This window comes from Meriones unguiculatus, assembly GCF_030254825.1.
Source record: "Meriones unguiculatus strain TT.TT164.6M chromosome 13 unlocalized genomic scaffold, Bangor_MerUng_6.1 Chr13_unordered_Scaffold_40, whole genome shotgun sequence".
Classification (NCBI taxonomy): Eukaryota; Metazoa; Chordata; class Mammalia; order Rodentia; family Muridae; genus Meriones; species Meriones unguiculatus.
Window position 1 is genome coordinate 1,087,601 of NW_026843649.1, and position 22,763 is coordinate 1,110,363.

Sequence of the window (22,763 nt, forward strand, 5' to 3'; positions counted from 1 at the left end):
AGTAGGCGTGGGTTGATGACGCACTTCCGGCCTGGTTTTTTTTTTTCTCTCCCGCTGGCGCGCTGGCCGGGGTCGTGAGCTGTCGTGGCCATGTTTTGGGGGAAACGGTGGCCGCGCGCCCCGCTTTCCGGGAATCTCATCGGGGTCTCGTGGCCCCGGAGGCTGCGATGGCGGTGGCCTGCGCGGTCGTGTTGGCGTTGAAAGCAGAAGCGGAGGAGGAAGAGAAGGATCCCGGGGACTGGCGGGACCCCGAAACCTCCCGGAGACGCTTCTGGCGGCTGCGCTCCGGGGACGTGTCCAGCCCGGAGGAGGCGCTGAGCCGCCGGCGGGAGCTGTGCCGCCGCTGGCTGCGGCCCGAGCGGCGCTCCGAGGAGCGGATGCTGGAGCTGCTGGTCCTCGAGCAGTTCCTCAGCCTCCTCGCGCGCCGGCTGCAGGACCCCGTGCGCCACCTGCCCCCCGAGAGCGGGGAGTAGGCAGGGGCCTGGGCGCGCGCCCTGCACCCGGCCTCCCCGCAGGTGAGGACCCCCCAAACCCCGAGACCGCAGGCGAATGAGTCTTCCCACCGCTGTGTCAAGAGCTCCGAGAGGGAAGGGCGCACTTTGGGGTGTCAGGGTTGAACAAGATCCACAGTCTAGGCCCAGGAAGGTGCAGCAGGGTTGTAGCTGGTCCCCTTGTTTCCCGATTAGCAGTGAGGAGGAGGTGGACACTGGCGCTCCTCTTGTCTCCATTCCGCACATTCAGCCTAGTCAAAGCTGCCGGGAGATGCTGCCTAGTTCAGGCTAGTCCCGAAGCCGTGTTTCAGGGGTCCCTGAGTCCAGTCGAGGTGACGTGGGTCGCTTTGTTACCCTGCCATTCGGCTCACCAGCTCCTTGCTACTCAGCAGAGAAAGCGAGTACTAACTGAGGTCTTGCGCCCCTCCAGGGCACCCCGACTTTCAAGGCCGAGGCTGAATGTCCAACCCAGGGAGAATGGCAGCAGCTGGCCGTGGATCCCCAGAACGGCTCGTGCAAAGAGAGCGCGGAGGATTAAGGGAGCACGACCGTGCCGGGTGAGTGAGGCTCCTCTCTGACGCCCTGAGGTCCGCATGGCTCTGGTGAGCCAGGGTCTCCTCCTGGATGCTGTGATAAAGCGTCCTTCCCAGAATACCCCAGTTCCTGTCCTGCCTCTGGAACCCCTCTTCTTCCCAGTATCCCCCAGTTCCCATCCCCCCCCCACCTCCCTCTCCCTAAGCGCTCAGGGTAACAGTTCTTATAGATTGACCCCCTGACCCCACCGAGACCTTGGGTCCTAACACTGACATTGGAGTCCCGGGCTGGGCCCATTCTCTCTCTGCTCACATTCTCCCGTTTCAGGCCTGGAGAACCAAGCTGCCTGAAACCTAACCTGATCCCAAAGCAGTAGGAGGACTACAAGGAGGAGACCAAGCCTGCGCAGGCCTGGGTACAAGGCGCGCCCCCCGTCCCCCTGGGGATGGACTTCGAAAGGGAAGAGAAACCACCTAAAGATGCTGTTCTGCCACCGCCACAGCCCCAGGGTGCTCCAGGAGAGTCAGGGCACACAGCCACCTCTTGCGTCCCTTGTGCACCCAAGGAGGAAGGGCTTTGGAGAAGTGGAGAGCCAGGTGCACGGCCACCTCATAAGTCCTCTGCAGGGCCAAGGAGGAGGGGCTTTGGAAAAGTGACAACCTTGAGGTTGCCACCACCCCTGCCCTTGCTCAGGATCAACTGTGCCACTTTTGTGAAGTAGTCCTCTTTGGATAACAAGTTTGCTGTGGGGAGTGGAGGCTGGCTCATCTCCTCAGTCTGCTACTTTGAGTCTGAAAACACCTGGTGAGCCATGCTAATCCCCCTTCCCTTTCTTTCTCCCTCTACCTCCTCCTTCATCCCTTCATCTCCATCCTTCCTTTTCCAGCTCCCCACTCTTCTTAATTCATGTAGGAAGCATTTCCTCCTGACTGCCTTGGAGCAGTTGACTCTATGTGTTTGCAGAGAGGTTGTTAGTGGACTGGACCTTACTGTGGTCGCAAATGTAGTCCCTAAACATGAGCTGTACGTCAGCCCCTCAGGCCAGTGTGGTGCACAGGCCTGTAATTCTAGCTTGACTTTAAGAGCAGTGTGGGGTTCACAGCAAATCAGAGGCCAGCCTGAACTCTGTATAGGAAGCTCTTCCCTGACAGAGAGCAAGCCAGCCTTCAGCAGGAGCACCTGTGAACTGTAGGGAGCCCATGAAAATACTCAAGCCTAAGTCAAAGGGCAGCCTTACAACATTAAAAGTGCCTATATGACTTATCTCTGTAAATGTAGCTAACGTTGCTAGTAGATTTCAGAATTGAAATGGTTTTTATAAACATATAGATCAGTTTTATTTGGAGGGGGTTTATGGGGCGTCTTGGCAAATGATGCTGTTTTTGTCTGTGAAGACAGTGTAAACTTGGTTTTCTCCTTCCTTAGGTGGGTGAGCAAGCACATTAAGAAGCTGATTCGCTCCACAGTCCTCAGGTTGGGCTGGCACTCCAACAACATTTTGCTGGCTGCAGGGTCATGTGACTTCAAATCCAGGTGAGGATAAATGGGCACTGCCTATTGCTCAGCACTGCCAGGTACCCTTTGGGCTCCTTTATTTGCAAAGTACAGTACCATGTGAGCAGCTGGGTGATAAAGAGAGCTTCTTCGTTTAGAAAAGGAGCTGGGGCTGAGATGTGGCTCAGCAGGTAGAGAACTTGCTGAGCTGGTTACCTTCCCCCAGCACTGCAGAAGCCCGGTAGGTGCTGCACGCCTGTAAACCCAGCACTAAAGCAGCTGCACTGGTGGCTGGGTGCACAGTGTCAGCTGCTCGGCCAGTGGGAGCCGCCTGCGACAGCACAGTGTCTGTGGCTGACACCTCCAAGAGTGTTCAGTGAGTCCTCGCCTGGCTGAGGGGAGGGTTGGGGGGTACAGTTAACGATCTGTACATGCTGGCCCTACACAGCAGCGAGGGGAAGGGTGGACAGCTACCGATCTGGACATGCTGACTCTCCTTGGCAGCTGGGGGAAGTGTATACAGCTGGCCACAGTCACTCTGGACACAGTAACCTAGAGCACTGCAGCTAGGGGGAGTGTATACAGCTCCCAGGATAGAGCAGCTGGGTCTCACTGGGGGTCAGTAACCCACGGCCGCCCTTCCGGCAGCACTTGTAGACAGCAGGCCTGGTCCAAGCCGCCCTCATGAAGATGATGTCTGGGAGCTGGGAGGATGGCACCTCAGATGCCTGAATGTCTCCTCACATCTGTGGTCCCCACCAGCCCCCAGGGAGATGAGACAGAGCGTGGTGGCCCAGGATGCAGAAGCAGGAGGCTCAGAAGTTCAAGGCCAGCCTGGTCTTTGTCCCAGAAAACCAGAGCTGAAGCTGCTGCCACCACCCAGCACATGCACACCCTCAGCTCCTTCCCCTGACACCACCCCAAACAGGACAGGGGCCATCTTTCTCCTGCCTTCGTGCCACCCCAGGTCTTCAGGAAGAGTCTGAATGGTGCTTTTTCACCAGACTGCGGTGAAGGTGGCTCGGTGGCAAGGGAAGAAGCCCAGAGTCCGCTTTCAGGCAGCTTGGCACTTGCCCTCCCATGGGCAAACTAGGAATGTGCCTGGGTTATGGCCTCCTCCTGGCCACCCTGTGAGGATGCAGTGGCGTGGACGGTATGGATGTGGTCCTCCCCGTGCTGACTCTACTAGTTCTCTTATGAAAGGGTCACCATGGCAGAACTGTGCTCTGCGACAGCTTTGCTGGTGTCAAGCTTTTATTTTGTTTTTTGGTTGTTTGCATTTTGTTTTGTTTTTAAATTAAATTTCTATTTTTTATATTAACTATAGTTTATTTGTAACCCAGCTGTAGCTCCCTCCCTCCCCCTGTCATTCCTCCCATCATCTCTCCTTCCCTCCCTGTCATCCCTCCCTTTCTCCCCACCAATCCTCCCTCCCTCCCCATCATCCCTTCCTCCCTCCCCATCATCCCTGCCACCCTCCCTTCCCGTCATCCCTTCCTCCCTCATCTCCTCCCTGCTCCTCCCCCAGTCCACTGCTAGGGGAAGTCCCCCCCCCCCTTCCATATGACCCTAGTCTATCAGGTCTCATCAGGACTGGCTACAATGTCCTCCTCTGGCTTGGCAATACTGCTCCTCCCTCTGTGGTGGTGGGGGAGGTCAAAGAGCCACAAAGGTCAAGCCAAAGACCTTGGTGTCAAGATTTCACCCTTCCACATGAATACACTCTTCCAAGCCAGGCACGGTAGTGCAGGCCCACAATCCCAGCATCCGGGGAGCCGAGGCAAAGGGATCATGCCTTTGAGGCCAGCCTGGTCTGCAGGGTAGGACCCTCACATGAAGGTGGCACTGCCCAAGTTTGGTCCTCAGTGTGCACTTCACAAAGGAGGAGAACCATGTGTGATGCGTGTTTCCCCTGTGCAGTGTGTCGAGTCTGAAGACAGAATTTCTGCCACTGCTCAGTTTGTCCTCAGAGAAGAGCATGGTGGCCGAGGTGAGTGTGTGCCCCTCCTGGGATGCCTCCTGTGCTGGGCCCAGGACTTGCCTCACACACCCTCCCGCGCACACACTTCCCCGCAGTGGGCACCCTAGCTGGGTGCCACCCGCTTGTGCCATTCCCAGGGTGCTCCCCTCACACAGTCCCCTGCACATAGTCTCCTGTAGTGTGCCCCTTCTCAGGGTGCCACCTGCCTGTGCCAGTCCCAGGATATGCTCCGCACACCCTCCCCCACACACAGTTTCCCGCACACAGTGTGCCCACTTGCAGGGTGCCACTGCCTGTGCCAGTCAAACAAGGCGCATGTGCTGTCCAGAGCCCACACGGAGAAGGGAGAGAACAGATTCTCATAGTCGTTTACTGACCTATATACCAAAAACACAGCTTAACGAACTAATAACAACCTGAAATGATTGTGAGTGTGTAAAGGCCCTTCTCACCGGCTGTGCTGGGGCCTCCACGCCTTGAGGCCAGCCAGGCTGGCATCTGAGGAGGAGGAGGAGTCTCTCTGGAAGCTCTGCAGATGGGTTGGCTCACCCGGGTATCCCCTGTCTGCCCAGTTCTGCAGGCATCTTGGGGTGAAGGCTCTGTAGGGAGTCTCCCTATTTGTTTGTTTCCTTTGGGGTTGTGGATTGGGATGGAACCTGGAACTCCTGAAGGCCGATTTCAAAAGCCAGGAAGGCTGTGGCTGCCCAAGCAGGCTGCTTTCAGAGGCCTTGTTGAGGACTGGTTGGCTTCAGCCATGCTCCGGTCACTTTTGAGCTTGGAAGGAAAAAGTAGTTCTTTGTGTCTGCATCTGCTGAGCCCTGTTCTGTCCCTACCAGCCCCATGCTGAGGCTGTGGCCTTTTCTCCTTCCTCCCTCCTTCCCTGTCTTCCTCCTGCCGCCTTCCCCTCCCTCTCCTTCCCACTTCCTCGCTCTCCTCTCTCCTGTATCCCTCTCCCTCGCCTTTTCCTTACTTCTCCATTCCTCTTCTCTCTCCCTCTACCTTCCCCTCCTTCCTCCTCCTTCTCCCTCCTCTTTCTCTCTCCCTTCCTCTCTCTCTCCATCCCTCTCCCTCCCTCTCTCTTTCTCTCCCTCCTTTTCCCTCTCCCTCTCCTCTGCACCAGATGGCTATGAGCCACCGTGTGAGTCCTGGGACTCGAATTCAAGACCTCTGGAATAGCAGCCAGCACTCTCAACCTCTGACCCATCCCTGCAGCCCCCTGACCTTGTAGCCTTCTGGCCTCCACCTTCAGATAGGTAGGTCTCCATGCAAGCACCAGTAGCCAGTGTATGTGGCTTTGGGGACCTGGCCAGGGCCTGATGTAGTCTCGGCCACATCCCGGGTGAGTGAGCCCTCCCACTCTAGGACAGGGTCTTGTCGTGTGGCCCTGAGGAATCTGGAGCCTAGTGCACCCCCAGCCATCTTTCGGTGCGGGGCTTGGGGCAATGGCCTCACTCCCTCCACCAACCTCATGGTCTCGCTCTTCTTTTAGCCAGGTGTCCATTTACGAGGTGGACCAGCAGGACAGTTGCAAATTATACACCACTGGCATCAATGGGGCCATGATGATCTGGGATTTCAAGGTATGTCTCTCCAGTGGCAGTTGGCAGCACTGGGGTGCAGCCCGGGCCATGCATGCACTATCCACTGAGCCACTTTGCCACAGTGCCTGGCAGAAGAGCTGGCCCCAGAGTCCCTAAGACAGGAGGAGCACAGTCCCTGGCAGGTGGGTGGGTGGTGGTTCTTAGCCACCCTCGTCACAAGGAAAGCTTGGTGCTGTGTTGAAGCCAGCAGCCCACACAGCTGTGCACAGACACAGCTTCTCAGTTTACACAGTTGGCTATGGGCTCGGTCTTGGAATGCCCAGGTTTGGGAGGCTGAAGCAGAGGGATTGCTCTGAGCTCGGTGCTAGCCTGAGCTAGATGATAGAACCTTACCCCACACACACCAAAAAATAATGCAATGAGCCGAGAAGATAGAACATGCATGCAACACACAAACACACACACACACACATACATGCAACAAGTGTGATAATACAAAAAGTAGTATAGGGCCTGGAGTGATGGCTTAGCAGTTAAGAGCACTCGCCTAGGCCTCAGGATTTGGTTCCCGACACCCCCTTGGCAGCTCACGACCAGGCCCATGAACTCTGATGCTCTTCCACCTTCCACAGACACCAGGCACACATGTGATGTATGCAAAAATACAAACATACATACATACATACATGCTTACATGCATATATACATAAATTAGCTGGGTGGTATAGCACACCTGTGACACCAATACTCAGGGAGGCGGAGGTAGGGGCATCTCTGTGAGTTCAGGGCCAGCCTGGTCTACAGAGCAAGTCCAGGACAGCCAGGGCTACATAGAGAGACCCTGTCTCAAAAAAAAAAAAAAAAAGACATAAATAAATCCTGAAATACAGGTCCAGACTTAGGGACACATGTCTTTAATTCCAGGAGTCAGATGAAGATTGGTCTCCATGGAGTTGGAGGCAGCCTGGTATACAGAGTTCCAGACCAGCCAGGCCAGGCAGTGGGGGGAAGAAGAAGTGGGAGGGGAGGAAAGGGAGGAATGAAGGGAGGAGGGAAGGACGGAAGGAAGGAAGGAGTGAGGGAAGGAAGGAATGGAGGGAGGGAAGAAAGGGAGAGAGGGAAGGAAGGAGGGAGGGAGGAAAGGAGGAAGGCTGTGTAGCCAGAGGTGATGTGAGCTCTTGGGGGAAGAGATTCCATGCCCTGAGGCCAGGGAGTACAGCAATGTGGCGGAGAGCCAAGGTCTCCAGGGCTGACAGAGCTCTGCTTTCTCCAGACCCTGGAGTCATCCATCTAGGGCCTCCTCAGCATGTGAGGAGGAGCCACCCACACTAGGACCGGGGCTCCTTAAACAAAGTAACATGTCTTGGACATAGTGATACTCACTTAATAAAATATATACTTTAAATATTCAAACTGTATGAGCAGGGACAGCAGAGAAACCAGCAAAATAGCATCTGGTCCATTATTACAGTGAGTAATTTTTTATGGATGAGAGAGGAAAAATGTTCAGAGGCACATGGAAGAATTCAGATCAGAGAGAAAAAGAAGTAGACTTGATATGACCAAGACTATCTCAAAGAAAATAGAGAATATTAGGAGAAAAGTAGAGGTAGCTTAGATAGAGACAAAGTATGCTTTCATCAATGCACAGGCTGTACCTAGGGCCCCCCTCACTTAAGTAGCGGGTGTGCAGCTTGGGCAACATGTGGGTCCCTTAACAATTGGACTGAGAGCTTTCACTGACTCTGATGCTTGCCCTTAATTCCCTTCCCCTTAGCGAGATGCTCTTAGTCCTGCCTCATGTAATATGTCAGGGTGGGTTGGTACACATAGTGAGCCTCTTTGAAGAGAATGAGGTCATGGGGGAGTGAATAATGATGGTAGGACTGTGAGGAGAGAAGGGATGGGGGCCTGTGATGAAGGTATGAAATTAATTAATTAATTGGTGGAAAGAAAGACAGGGTAATTTCTAGAATATTTAGAAAATTGTGATAGTGCAGAAAGAGATGAGGCTGTTTGGGAAGGCACAGGAATCTAGATGGGTGTTTTGAGGTGTGTAACAAGTACATTTACTCCCCCTTCAGGCAACCTGGAAGCCACCATGGGTGTTAATATCCTGATAGGAGCCACAGGTCAGTAGAGAGCAGTATGATCCTTTTGTCACAGCAAGAAAAATGGTTATTTTGCTGGACAAGGACTATTTCACTAATTCTGGATGAATACTGTTTTTGGTATATGTATTTATTTGTTTGTCTGTTTTTGTTGTTGTTTGTTTCTAATCACCAGAATTCCTTTGATACTGCATGTTGAGCATTTTTGGATAATTGCACTTCGTGGGACCTAACAAGTTTAAACTTGTTTTTTAAATTATTTAAATTAAATAGTGTAATCAGGAGAGCCTGATTAAACTATTCCCACCTATTATGTCCTTTTAAAAAGTAATGGGTTTAGTTATCACATGCCACTTTAGAGATTTCCTTATGATGTGTTTTTATTTCCCATACTCAAATGTGTCATATTTTTAAAATTATAATTATTTGGCAGAACATCTTTATGAAGAATCTCACAGTCTGGTAGAATTTTGCTATCTTAAAGAGAACTGTATAATTAAATGTATTAATGAAATTATACAACTTTGCAGAAGTCTAAAATCATTACTATCACCAAATACAATCACCATACAGACAGGTAATTCTAATTTTGAATGGTTTGTTCATGGTTGTTATATGTCCAAAGTATACTACATATTTTATTACTAAATGTACAGAGCATCTCCCATGTTTCAGTTACAATTCTTTGTGTATCTAGGACTAATATATAAAATTTACTGTATACTCATAAGCATGTGTACTCCTCTCCTTCAAGCTTTCTGACTTCTTTGTGCATGAAGCTTTCTGACCATATCTCAATAAAGCGCATTCATCTTTCAAGTATTCTATGATTTTTGCATGTATTAGACTCTAAGTTTCAGAGTTTTAATGATTTTGCTTGCTGCCTTTTTTTACCTGGGCCTTTAACAGGTTAAAAAATTAGGAATTAATAATCTTTGGAGATGAATATAAATTTCCCGATATTTTTACATTACTGTCTTTTAAATATTATTATTATTATTATTTATTTCAAGTTATTCAAATTATATTGTGGCTGTGGCCCTCTCCCTCATCTCAGATCCCACCCTCTTTCCCTCTTCTCCCCCTGCACCCTTCCCCTAGTCCACTGTTAGGGAAGGTTGTCCTCCCCTTTTATTTGACCCTGTACAAGTATTCCCCCTATTTGACCCTATATAAGTATTCCTCCTATTGTTGTGCTGATAGCATTATAGTTATCTATCCTTCTATCTAACATCTATTCTTTGTCTATTGTCTATATCATATATCTATTACACACGCATACACACACACAGTTTTGAATATTTCTTCAAAACACATGTGGCTCAATTTTTTTTTTTAAATCAATGTCTTAAAGTCAAAATTTGAAATGCATGCGTCACTTTGTCAGTTATGGCCTGAGCCTTGGAATGTTGACATCACAGTGGTTTCTCCCCCTGACTACTACAGAATGTTTACACTTCAGGGGTTTGTCTACAAACTGCTGTAGCCATTTTGGTTAGTGCCAGGAAAGAAAAGGATAATTTTTTGCCCAGTGAAAGGTTCTCCATTCCAGGCTCCGATGTAAAGGTATTTTAAAATGCTCATTATGATTTTCATGCTAGACTAATGGTCTCAGGAAGTGTTCTGTCTTGAGTTCTCTAGAACCTGTGAGCTAATTCTTAACAGTTTTTTTTTTTTTTTCATGAAAAGCTACTCCTGTTAGCAATAATCAGTACCATTCCCCCAAAGAAACAAAGTTATCATGACAGAGAGTAATGCTTTGAGTTATTACAAGGAATGATAGCCATGTACCTTCAAAACTATATGCCCAAGATATGAGAGATTATTTTCTCTTCATCTAGTTGTATTACCCATTGTGCCAACAAAGTTTTGTTGGAAACTGCTCAAATTTCAGCCCCAAATTCAACAACCTTCTAGTTTCAAACATATATTTCTCAATATGTGAACATTGATTCTACTAGATAGGAATGACTTTCCAGACATACTCATTTAATTTCAATTTTATAATGAAATTGCATTGGCAATATTTTATAAAATACCTTTACATTATTGCCAGATGCATTTGATGACAACCTTGGCTGATGTCTCTCTTTGACTGTTCAATTCACAGGGATCTTTAATCCTTCCCAAGTAAAAACTATGGCTTGTCAGTACATATTCCTTGAATGAAATGAAATGACTTAGGCATAGTAATATTCACTTAATAAAATATATATGTTAAATATTCCAACTGTATGAGCAGGAACAACAGAGAAACCATTAAAATTGTAGCCACTCCATTATTACAGGGAATAATTTTATTATGGGTCAGAGAGGAAAAATGTTCAGAGGCACCTGGAAGAGTTCATAGCACAGAGAAAAAGAAGCAGACGTGATATGACCAAGACTGTCTAGAAGAGAATGGAGAATATTAGGAGAAAAGTAAAGATAGCTTAGACAGAGACAAACTATGCTTTCATAAATGTACAGGCTGGACTTAGGTCCACCTACACATATGTAACAGATGTGCATCTTGGTCAGCATGTGGGACCCCTAACATTGAACTGAAGGCTATCTCTGACTCTGTTGCTTGCCCTTAGTTTCCTTTCCCCTAGCTGGGCTGTCTTGCCTGTCCTTAGTGAGAGAGGAAGTCCTACCTCATGTAATGTGTCAGGGTGGGTTGTTACACACAGTGAGCCTCTCTGAAGAGAAGGAGGGAATGGGGGAGGGAAGAATGATGGTGGGACTGTGAAGAGAGAAGGGACGGGGCCTGGGATGAAGATATGAAATTTATAAATAAATTAATTTGTGTAAAAAAAAAATCAGGGTATTTCTAGACTATGCAGAAAATTAGGATAGTGCAGAAAGAGATGAGGCTCTTTGGGAAGGCACAGGAATCTAGACGTGTGTTTTGAGATATATAACAAGTCCATTTACTTCCCCTTCAAGGAACCTGGAGGCCACCATGGGTGTTGATATCCTCATAGGAGCTACAGGTCAATAGAGTGCGATTTGTCCCTTTTGTTGGAGCAAGGAAAATGGCTATTTTGCTGGACCAGAACTTTTGCACAAATTCTTGATGAATGCTATTTTTGGTATGTGTGTTTATTTGTTTGTTTTTTGCTTGTTTCTTTCTAATCACCAGAATTCCTTTGAAAATGCATGTTGAGTAGGTCCAGGACTGGCATGTTTGGATAATTGCACTCCCTGGGACCTAAATAGTTTATGCTATTAGGAAAGCCCGATTACTTTCTTTACACGTATTTATTACTATTTTGAAAATAATGGGGTTGGTTACCACGTGACACTATAGAGATTTCCTTCTGATGTGTTTTTATTTCCCATACTCAAATGTGTTATATTTTTAAAATCATAATTATTCAGCAGAATATCTTCATGAAGAACCTAACAGTCTGGTAGAGTTTTGCTATCTTAATTAGAAGTATATAATTACACATATTAATGAAATTGCACACTGTGCAGAAGGCAAAGATTATTACTGTCACCGAAATACAATCATTTTAAAGACAGGCATTCTAATTTTGAATGATTTGTCCATGACCATTATATGTCCAGTGTATACTACATTTCTTTATTATGAAACTTACAGAGTATCTCTCATGTTTCAGTCACAATTCTTTGTTTCAACAGACTTTCATTGTTTCTGACATATTTTACGTTCTTTGAAACCTAAATCTCAATATTTTGATACAGGTTCAGACTAGACAAGAACTGTTTTCCAAACATGCTCTTTTACTTTCAATTCTGTTATCATGAAATGGAATTGGTACTATTTTTAACATAACCCTTTACATTACATACGTTTCATTTATGTGTGTATTGAAGACCATTGGCTGCTATCTTTCTTTTCATACTTTCATTCATTTCATTAAGTGTTTTCTAACTAAAAGCTATACATTCCTTGTTTTTAGCAGAGTAATAGTCACGTAAGTACAGATACATTTTAAATGTTCAATTTAAATGATCTGGATAACAGGAAAGAAAAACACCAAATCTTAGATGATTATAGGAAAGAATTTTGTTATGGATAAAAGATGAAAAATGTTCAGAGGATTCTAGAAAACTTCAGACCTGGGGGGAGAAAAAAAAATTTCATGTGACCAAGCTGTCTATGAGAAAAGAAACAATATTAAGACAGGAAAGTGGAGATAGCTCAGACAAGTAAAGAAACTGTCTTTATAAAATATTTTGCTTGAATATTTTGGGAGTTAGCAGAGTGTAGGCTTGTTTGGGAAGTAACAGGAATACAGGTGTGGGTTCTGAGATGTATAATAAGTACTTTTACTTCCCCTTCAGTTGACCTGGAGGCCAGCATTGGTGGCTGATATCCTGATATCACAGGTTGGTGGAGTGCCATATGTCGCTTTTGCCAGAGGCAAGGAAAATGACTTCTCTTGCAAATTGAGTCCATGTTTTAAAACTATGCACCCTTTGAAATTTAGTATGAATATTAGTCTTTAATTATCCACTGAATATCTGTTCTGTTAGGTTGAGACCTGTCCCAGGAGAATCCATATTTACCTACATGGAAGCCTATGAGGAGTTCACCAACGATGGAATATATTGGACCTTGCTATGCCAAGGCTCCAGGAAACTCAGAAGAGACAGAACAAGGAAAAAAAAGAAAAACTACATCTCTCCTTGTTTAATGATGTTTTGGTTGTGACTAATAACCTATGAGTATGTCCCTCATGCCTGCCATAGTATTAGAGGCTACACTTTGATTAGGCTTTACTGTACAAAAATAAAATAGTTTTTTGTTCTGTTTTGCTTTATAATTACTTCATTATTTCCCTATTTTCTTATTACACATCCTCCCATGTTTCCTTACTTGGTCTCTTTTCAAATCATAGCTTCTTTTTTAATTAATAATTGTTACACAGATATATATGTGTTAAGGTACGTATATGTGTGTCGATATATATATATGTATTCGTAACTACATAATCAGCTCAGTCAGTATAATATTAATTGTATATATATTTTTCAGGACTGACCATTTGGTATTGATAGCCAATTAGTCTGCTATTCCTATGAGAGGTATTTCTCTTACTCTCAAAATTGCACAGCGGCACAGACTTTTTGAAGTAGAGTTGAAGCTTAGTGGACTTTCTTCTGTACACATTTTCACTTTGTTATCACAAATGTTTCAGTCATATTTTAAAAAATGAATTATTTAAAGTGTGATTCTGCTGTTTGAATTGAGAAAAAAATAGCAAAAATCATGAAAAGGAGAGAGATATCAGCAATTATAGTTATTTTGAAGCTGACTTATGAGTATTGGAAGTTTGTGGACTACACTAAGATTTTTCTCAAAAACTGTTTAAAATATGAAAGATAAAATCACTGGTTATATTGGTTGCTCAAAGGGGATCATATATGTAAGCCTCTGAACTCATAACTTCCAAATTAGTGTGAAGAGATGAGAAGCAGACACTATCCCTACACTCATCAGGGGAACTGCTGGTACCAAGTAGGCCCTGCTTGGTGATCCTGCAGATGCTAAGGACTGCTGTGATTGGAGCATAGAGGTGTTTTTAGGACCACATCACATATAATCTCTAGGGGCCATGATCATAGCCTTCATATTATTCTGAGAGAAATAAAATTGGTCCTGACCTCATCAAGTACATATTTTAAGGAGTATTCTTATAAGTATGTAAATAGATTTTAGGACAGACATCAATAAAACAGTCTCAGTTTGGGGCGTAAATTTTCCAGTTATTGAGTAATATTCCTGAAGATCCATTTCATAAATTGTGAAAAAAATGAAAGGAGAGAGTTCTTCTATACATTATAGAGACAACCAAATGCATACATTTTTCTCTCAACCCTGAGAGAAAACTCAACCCTCAACATTTTTCTCTCACTGTAAGCTCCCACCCTAGAAAAGGGTGACTTAGTGTCTGACCAGTGTAGGCCTAAACTAAGTGAATGGCCCAACTGTCTGTCCATCTTTGTCATTTCTCCTCAGCTCCACTTTAGTCCACAATTGGAAATCCTAATTTTATTTTGAAAGATAGTAATCAACTCATTTAAAATAAAAAAAAAAAATACTGATCATTTTCCATCAATGTGTTTGTGAAACTGGTGAATTTCACTTTGACTTTTGAAGATAATGGAAACTAAAAAATGTTTGATTTTCTTAAAAGAAAATCTATTTTGTTCCTCTTTGAAAAATCTTTTGTTCCTCTGTGGTTGAATTGGAATAGTAATTAAAAATGTTTTGAGATTATCATTTATATTATAAAAAGAGGATTATCAAGCTTATGGGATGGTTATCATTTTTCCATTTTCAATGTAGATTATTTCTAATGAGAAATATTAGAATTAGAAGTTACAGGTTTCATGAAGCATTACTTCCCAATTTTGGTTCATATATGTATATGTATATGTACGTATATATATTATGTATATACATATATGTATATATACATTCATACATATATGCATAAATTCACAAGTCTTGAGGGTGGAAAGCAAATATGAATATTTCATATATTTGAGGTGTTTGTGTGTATATGTGTATCCTGAAGTACATGTTACATGATATGCTTGTATTTTCACTATAGGATGTTATGTTAGATGGGTGGGAAATCTTTATTTCTTCACATTTTGGATTTTAGAAATATTTACGTGTAGGATTTTTGAATCAGGTTTATACTTGTGACCTAATTTCTCCTGAATCTGAGAGAGTCAGAGTCATTATCTTCAGTCCACCAGTATCCAATGAAGAATTCCAAATTCAGGTTTACATAACAAATGCCCCAGAAAATTCTCAGTCTGTCATAAAAATAATGCAAAAGAATCACAAATGTGGGAAGGAGAACTCTCAGGAGATAGGAGAAAGTGAGAAAAATTAATCAGAACACATTACATATGTGTATGAAATTCTTAACCAACTTCATATAAAAAGTGTAAAGAAAGAATGAGACTTAGGCTCCCACGTAATTGTTTTTCAAGGACAGTTTTGATAACATCAGAATGCTTGATAAGATGCCATTTGTAATCAATGGATGAGGTTATTGGAAAAAAGAATCCTCTGTGTTACTTGCACATCGTGGGTTCACTGAAGGAGCAACAGCAGTAGGCTGGCATGACTAAGTAAATTGTCCTTTACTTAGTACAGGGTAAAGGACAATGGAATGTGAATATTATGTCAGACAGTATTTCTATAGTATTTATTTTGAAAAGGTTATCAAAATTATTTAATAAAAAATCTTAACCAATTTTAATATGAAATTATGGAAATAAACAATGCAAAAAAGGTTAGTATTTAATTAAATGGGGGGGAGAAATATTGAGATAGCTTTTAAAAATGCTATGCCTTTAAAATCCATAGTATACCTATACTACAAAACACTCACTAATCAGAAAAAGACCAGTCTACGGGTATTTGTGACCATCAAAAAGTGTGTACTCAGTGACTTCCTTCAACACTAACTTTGTTGTTGTCTGTGTACCATGGCATAAGCTGTGCCTTGATCATAGAGACTTATGAGTCCTCCTCTGCTTTGGGACAGGAAGAACTGGGTCTTACTACAAGCAATTCCAACTATAATGAAAAGCAAATTAACAAATACTTGATTCTCCTTCTAGGGGAAGAAAGGTTTAAAATAAGAGTCCATTTCACTGAGTTACTTAGGGATAGATGACTTTGTGGACATATTCAGGACAGACAGCAGCTCTGCTGGCAAGTCCATTCACCTGTTCTGTCCCAAGAAACATCTTGTTGCCACTTTTTGATAAGACCTACAGCTTGGACCTGTGTTCAGAAAAAGGATGGCTGTAGAAATTGTGGGTCAGAATAATGCTAACTCACATAGAAAATATAAATCTCTTCACCAGAATATTTACTAAATAAGAATTTATTAGTGTAATTGTATGCAAGCTACCAACTCAAGTTTTCCACTTCTATGAATACTGAGTATGTCTGTACACACATTTCTATATATAAGTACGTTCCTTAAGATTTTGATCTGTGATATTCATCAGGACTCCACAAAATCCTTGGGGTGAAAATGAAGTGCATTGTGTCATATGAAGAACGTGACAGGACCAGGCCTTACCTCATTCTTCACATTCCTCACTGCAAAATGACCTGGTATTTTCTGTGTTTTTAAAGTATACAAATTGATCTCTCCTCAGTGATATTGTGTAGTATAATTGATTTTGAAAAAACTACCTCCTATACCCTCAAGTTAATTTCCTAAAAGTTGTATTTGATTGTACACATAAAAATAATTACCCTTAGACTACAAAAGGTCTTAAATGTCTGTGCAGCAGAATATCACTGGTGTCTATATTCAACAGATGAGGACCAGTGTCATTATACCTTCGGAATCACTGATTTGTGCACTGCAGGTAAATTTCAAATTCACATTCTGATCTTTCAAGAGAAGATGTGATCATGGTATACTGAGAATATCTTGAATATGAAGGTTGGAATCACAGGGATTATGTAGTGTAAACCTTCTGTTCCATGCAAGTATACACCAGAATTCATGTCTTTTCCACATTAAAGTTTCATCACAGGCAACCCCCTTCATTCCTCTGTCCATATATCTAGTCTCATCACAGAGTTGACTTAATTAACATAAGTGCTTGCAAGTGTATAAACTTCTGGGTTCTGTGACTTTACTCTTTACCTGGAAAAGCATTTCCATACACTTGAATAAGAAGATCATCTTTGTGTTGTTCTCTCAATATTTTCTGTCATTTTGTAATATATCTGAAGATTTTCTATGTTAATTTTTGGTGTTTCTCCCATCTAGAATATGAGAAGATACTGTGTCTAGAGATATATGAAGTATTTACTGACATTTCCATTAAACTTTTCTTTTTATGACTGAGTGAAATTTGGAAGTCAAATTGACACTAAGTGCACATTCAATTAAATATGCACCAGGCATTTTCAATAATGCATATAACCAAATTCATTTGATGTTTCTATCTATGCCACCTTTTAATTTGGTGATATTAGATGTATTATCTGTTTACACATGCATATTGAGGGCCACAAACATAATCCACCCTTCTGATAAGAATGGTTTCAGGCAGAATATAAAGTGGGTGAGCAGTTAATAGTGGAAACATGAAAGGTGAGAGTCTCTTGTCAAGAATCAGTCACAGAATTTCATTATGGATATGCAGCTCCATTTATGTATGTAGAACCATGGCAAAAGAGAAGTAAAATGTATCTGAATGTTCCTGGCAACAAGGATTGCAATTTTCAGAAATTTGAAATAACTCACATTTTAGCTTATGAATGAAAAACAATACCTGGCATAGGTCTATAAAATAGTAGAATTAAGAAGAGTGGAATGAGTCTTTCAGAGGCCCTGTGTGGTAGGATTCTTTCCTGTTCCCTGTTTTCTCCCTCTTCCAATGTCTGTCCCATTTGCATTTGTGAATGAGAATTGAGCATCTTACCCAGGGTCATCCTTCTTACTTAGCTTCTTTAGGTATACAGATTTTAGTATGTTTACCCTATATATTATGTCTAATATCCACTTACAAGTGAGTATATACTATGTGTATCTTTCTACTTCTGGGATAACTTAGGATGATCTTTCCTAGTTCCTACTATTTGCCTACAAATTTCATGATATCCTTGTTTTTATTGCTGAGTAGTAGTCCATTGTGTAAATGTACCACAATTTCTGTATCCATTCCTCAATTGAGGAACATCTTGGTTCTTTGGAGATTCTGTCTATTATGAATAAAGTTGCTATGGACATGGTTGAGCAAATTTCCTTGTATATTTGAGGATATTTTGGATATATGCCTAGGAGTTGTAAAGCTGGATCTTGCGAAGGAGATGCTGAGACTCATAGCCAAACTTTGGGCAAAGTGCATGGAACCTTATGAAAGAAGGGGGAGACCTGGAGCGGGACAGGAGCTCCACAAGGAGAGCAACAGAACCAAAAAATCTGGGCCCAGGTATCTTTTCTGAGACTGATTCTCCAAGGAAGGACCGTATGTGCAGATAGTCTAGAATCGCTGCACAGATGTAGCCCATGGCAGCTCAGTGTCCAAGTGGGTTCCCTAGTATGTAGAACAGGAGCTGTCCCTGAGATGAACTCAGTGGCTGGCTCTTTGTTCAGCTCCCTCTGAGGGGTTGTGGGCAGCCTTATGAAGCCACAGAGGAAGACAATGCAGCCAATCCTGATGAGACCTGATAGGCTGGAGTCAGATGGAAGGGCAGGAGTTCCTTCTCTATCACTGGACTCTGGAAAGTGTAGGGGAAGAGAAGAAGGAGGGAGGGCATGATTGGGAGGAGAGAAGGGAGAAATTACAAGTATACAAAGTGAATAAGTTATAAAGTAAATTAAAAAAGATTGTAGAAAAGAATAGCGCAATGGGTAAGGGTTGTACTTTGGATAAAAAAAATGTTCATCAACAAAATAATGTTGATGTGATAAGACCTTTTGAATATATCCAATATAACTGTTGTCTAACTCATTCAACATAATACTTTTCACTTTATGAAATCTTAGTGTGCCACATTCATCTTAAACCATTTTATATTTGAGTGTTACATGCTACAATTAAATACAGGTGGGCTCATTATTAATTAGCACCAAAGGAATTGATCTTATGTTTCACCCAAAATACGTGAAACATTTGATCATGTGAAGGTATAGGGGAATATGTGTTTGGTTTTGTTTTTTGTTTTTTGTTTTTTTGTTTTTTTGCATATATTCATTGTACTCACTCACTTAAAGAAAAATTGAGTGAAACCACATTGTGTGTTTAGCTTGAAAGATCTTGCTGGGACAGATAAGCTGTGGAAAAAGAGTAAAAGTGTGGTCTGAACTGGCCTTCTGGGTCTTGTTCCATCCACCAAGGTGTATGTATGTCCGGTGGTTTGGACCACACTCTTTGGAATTTGTTTCATCTGAAAAGATGTATGTGTATGTATGTATGTATGTAAGGTTAAGGTTGGGATGGAGCTTGCTCTTTTGTGTTTGTTCCATCCATCATGATGTATGCATATGTAGGTAAGGTGGTTTGGTGCTTGCTCTTTGGAGTTTGTTCCATCCACCTATATGTATGTATATAAGGTGGTTTGGAACTTACTCTTGCAAACAAACAAAAAATCATTTGAGTGCTTTATCATATCCCAGAAGAGAGCCTCAGATGCCAGTGTAGATAGTTGTAAGCTGCCTTTGTGGGTGCTGGGAAATGAACTCAGGACCTCTGGAAGAGCAGCTGGTGTTCTTAACCACTGAGCCATCTCTGCAGCCCCCAAGTGCTTATCTCTTATACTGCTCAGAATGCCCTGCCTCGGGAATACCACTGCCCACTAGGGCCTAGGTCTTCCTTTATCAATTAACAATCGCCATTTCTGAATTTCAGTAACCTGATAATTACTAACTGACCATCTTCACACCTAATGGACTAGCTTTGATAGCTCAGCATGGCCAAATTCCATGTTGTATGATTGGCTTTCCTTTGTGATCCCGTGGCTGGGAGCTGCAGCCCTGGCCAGTGTCGCAGGAAGGAGGGTCATCTGCCACTTCCTTTGTGGCTAGATTGTAATTGTTGGTTCCGCCATATGTGTGCACTTTGATCTCTAGTATATACATTATAATGTCTCTCTGTCTCCCTCTCTTCCTCCCTCTCTATCTCTCTATTTTTAATTTTTTTAAAGACATGGTTTCTCTATGTAGCTCTGGCTATCCTGGAACGCCTCTATAGACCAGGCTGGCATCAAACTCAGACATCCACCTGCCTCTGTTTTCCAAGTGCTGGGGTCAAAGGTGTGTGCCCCCTCTACCAAGCTCCATGTGGTTCTCAAAGTTTCCTTCAGAAAGTTATTCTCAAAGACCCTCCATGGTTCTTCAGACTGTCCACTGAAGGGATGTATAGTTGCTGTACAGATCTGTTGGGGATGAAACCAGTGGTGGCCAGTGCCTTCACCATGTGGCTTCACCTTCTTCTAAACCCATTTTAATTGTTACCTTGAGACATAGGAATCTCATCTGAGAGGAAATCTTCCATGGGGCAATTAACTAGATTTTATTGGCCTTGGGGAATATCTATGGAAAATTGTCTTGGTTACTGACTGATTCAGGAGTACCCAGCCAATTTCGGGTGGCACTGTGGCAACTCTAGTCATCTTGGGCAGTATAAGAAGGCTAGGTAAGTGTGAGCCTGTGAGCAAGCAAGCCACCAAGCACGGTTGTTATTACATGGGTCCTTTCATGATTTCTCTCATAGATGGATTGTGACCTGGAAGTGTTAAGTCAAATCATTTTCTCTGCCAGTTGCTTCTGGGTAGAAAGTTTTATCAGCACAGCCACAAAGTGAAACCAGAACAGCACCCTCCTTGGGAAGAGCTAATGAGGAGTATCAGTCTCATAAAAAGATCCCTAGGCCCAGATTTCTTGGTTATGTTGCTCTCCTTGTAGAGCTCCAGACCCTTCTAAGTCTTTCTATCTCCCCCTTCTTCATAAGTTTCCCTCCACTCTGCCCTAACTTTGCTATGAGTCTTAGCATCCACTTTGATACCCTTCAGGGTAGAGTCTTTCAGAGGCTCTCTGTCTTGTTCATTATTTTCACCTTCTTCCAATATCCATCTTCTTTGCCTTTCTGAATGAAGATTGAGCATCTTACCCAGGGGCCTCCTTTTTACTTAGCTTCCTTAGGTGTACAGATTTTAGTACGATTATCCTATATTATATGTCTAATATCCACTTATAATTGAGCCTATACCATGCATGTCTTTCTTTGTCTAGGATAACTCACTAAGAATGATTTTTTTTTTCTAGTTCCCACACATTGTCTGTAAATTTCATGATTTCCTTATTTTTAATTGCTGGGTAGTATTACATTGTGTAAATGTACCACTATTTCTGTATCCATTCCTCAGTTGAGGGTCATCTGGGTTATTTATGATTTTGTCTGACATGAACTCAGTGACTGGCTCTTTGATCACCTCCCTGTGAGGGGGAAATAGCCTGAACAGGCCACAGAGGAAGACTATGAAAGACAGTCCTGATGAGATCTAATAGTTTAAGGTCAGATGGGAGGGGGGATAGGTCTTTCACTATCAGTGGACTGGGGAAGGGTCATGGGAGGAAGGGAGGGAATTGGGAGGACATGAGGGGAGGGCTACAGCTGGGATACAAAATGAATAAATTGTAATAAATAAAAGTTATATTTAAAAAGAAATGACAGTAGTTGGATTTATCCATTATGAAAACCTGTATGCAATGAAATATAATTGTACACACCAAAAGAACTGATGAAGAAGGGCAGACTGTCTTACAGCTGATGTTGGAGGTTCCTGAACGCTAATTAGCCTGCCATTTTCCTCCCAAGAGTGGCCTGGAGTTCACGGAGGGAACTTTAAACTGAAGAATGAGAGAGGGCAGGAGGTGAGGAAATGGTCAGTCAGTACAGTCCCACTGAGCCCCAAAATATCCCCACTGATATCCAATTAGATCAGCACTTCCTCCTAAAATTCTCCCAGCAGGCAGAGTGCATGGAGAAATGAAAGGGTCATGTTAGGAGATCTAGACATGGTTCAGTTGATTGAGAATGTCTGAGTCCCACCCTCACCACTGCTTGAACTAGGGTGTGGTGCTGCACACCTGGAATCTCAGCACCCAGGAGGTAGAGCCAAGAGGATCAGAAGATCAAGATCATTTTAGTTTATATATAATTTTTAAAGACAATACAAATGGGAGACCCTGTCACATATTTACACAAAATCAACTTCTAGCCTCTCCTCTCTCTTTCTCTCCCTTTGTTTACAGATGAATGTAGGTGCTCTCAGAGCCAGAAGAGGGTGTCAGATCACTTGGATCTGGAGTTAGAAACAGTTGTGAGTAGTCCAACATGATTGCTGGAACTAAATTTAGTTCCCCTGGCAGAGGAGCAAGTCCTTTTAACTGCTGAGCCATCCCTCCAGTCCCTATTTTTAGCCTCTAATTTGTGACACTCATTTTCCTGTGGAATTTGTGAAAACATACTCCAGTCAAAACAGGCAACATGTAAGGGAACACTCATCAGAGTTCCGCAATAGAAGACATTTATGCCTCCGGCAGAATCTTACATCTTAACTTTGGTGATCAGGCATTCTATTGGGTAAGTATCATGTGTGTGTGACATCTTAGTTACTTTTCTACTTCTGTGATTGAAGAGTTTAAATTAGCCTGGGTGACTCCATTTTGAAATGAGAAGCCATCTTGATCAGGAGCTGAACTCGGGTACCACAAAATATCACAGAATGTGCACTTGGCAGAAAACAAAGTTAACTCTCCTAGCAACAGCCTCCAGGAAATATCACAGAATAAATACTTGGTAGAAAACAGAGACCTTCTCCCCGGCAACAATCAATGAGAATTGGTTGGGCAAATTCTCCCCAATGTTCCAGATGTAGTTTAAAAGAATTCCAATTGTGATTATGTGCCTCAGCTAGAGGGTTACCTCGCTATGACTTTTACCCAATCCTGTAATGCGAAGGCATGAATCTCCCTGCTTGCTCTCATGAACATTCCCTGATTTCAGTTTTTTCCTTTAAAAACCCTGTTCACCCAGTGCTCGGGGTCCCCCTTCTCTACTGCTGCATCAGTTAGACTTCGGTCCCGAGTCTGATCGT

General features: G+C 43.4%; 1 protein-coding gene and 1 pseudogene across 1 annotated transcript in view; both read left to right on the forward strand.

Moving 5' to 3' along the window:
• The window catches only part of LOC110540592 (vomeronasal type-2 receptor 116-like), a 317,214-nt gene that overhangs the window by 78,763 nt on the left and 215,688 nt on the right, over positions 1-22,763 (forward strand).
• On the forward strand, positions 19-1,394 carry LOC132651157 (zinc finger protein 394-like; annotated as a pseudogene).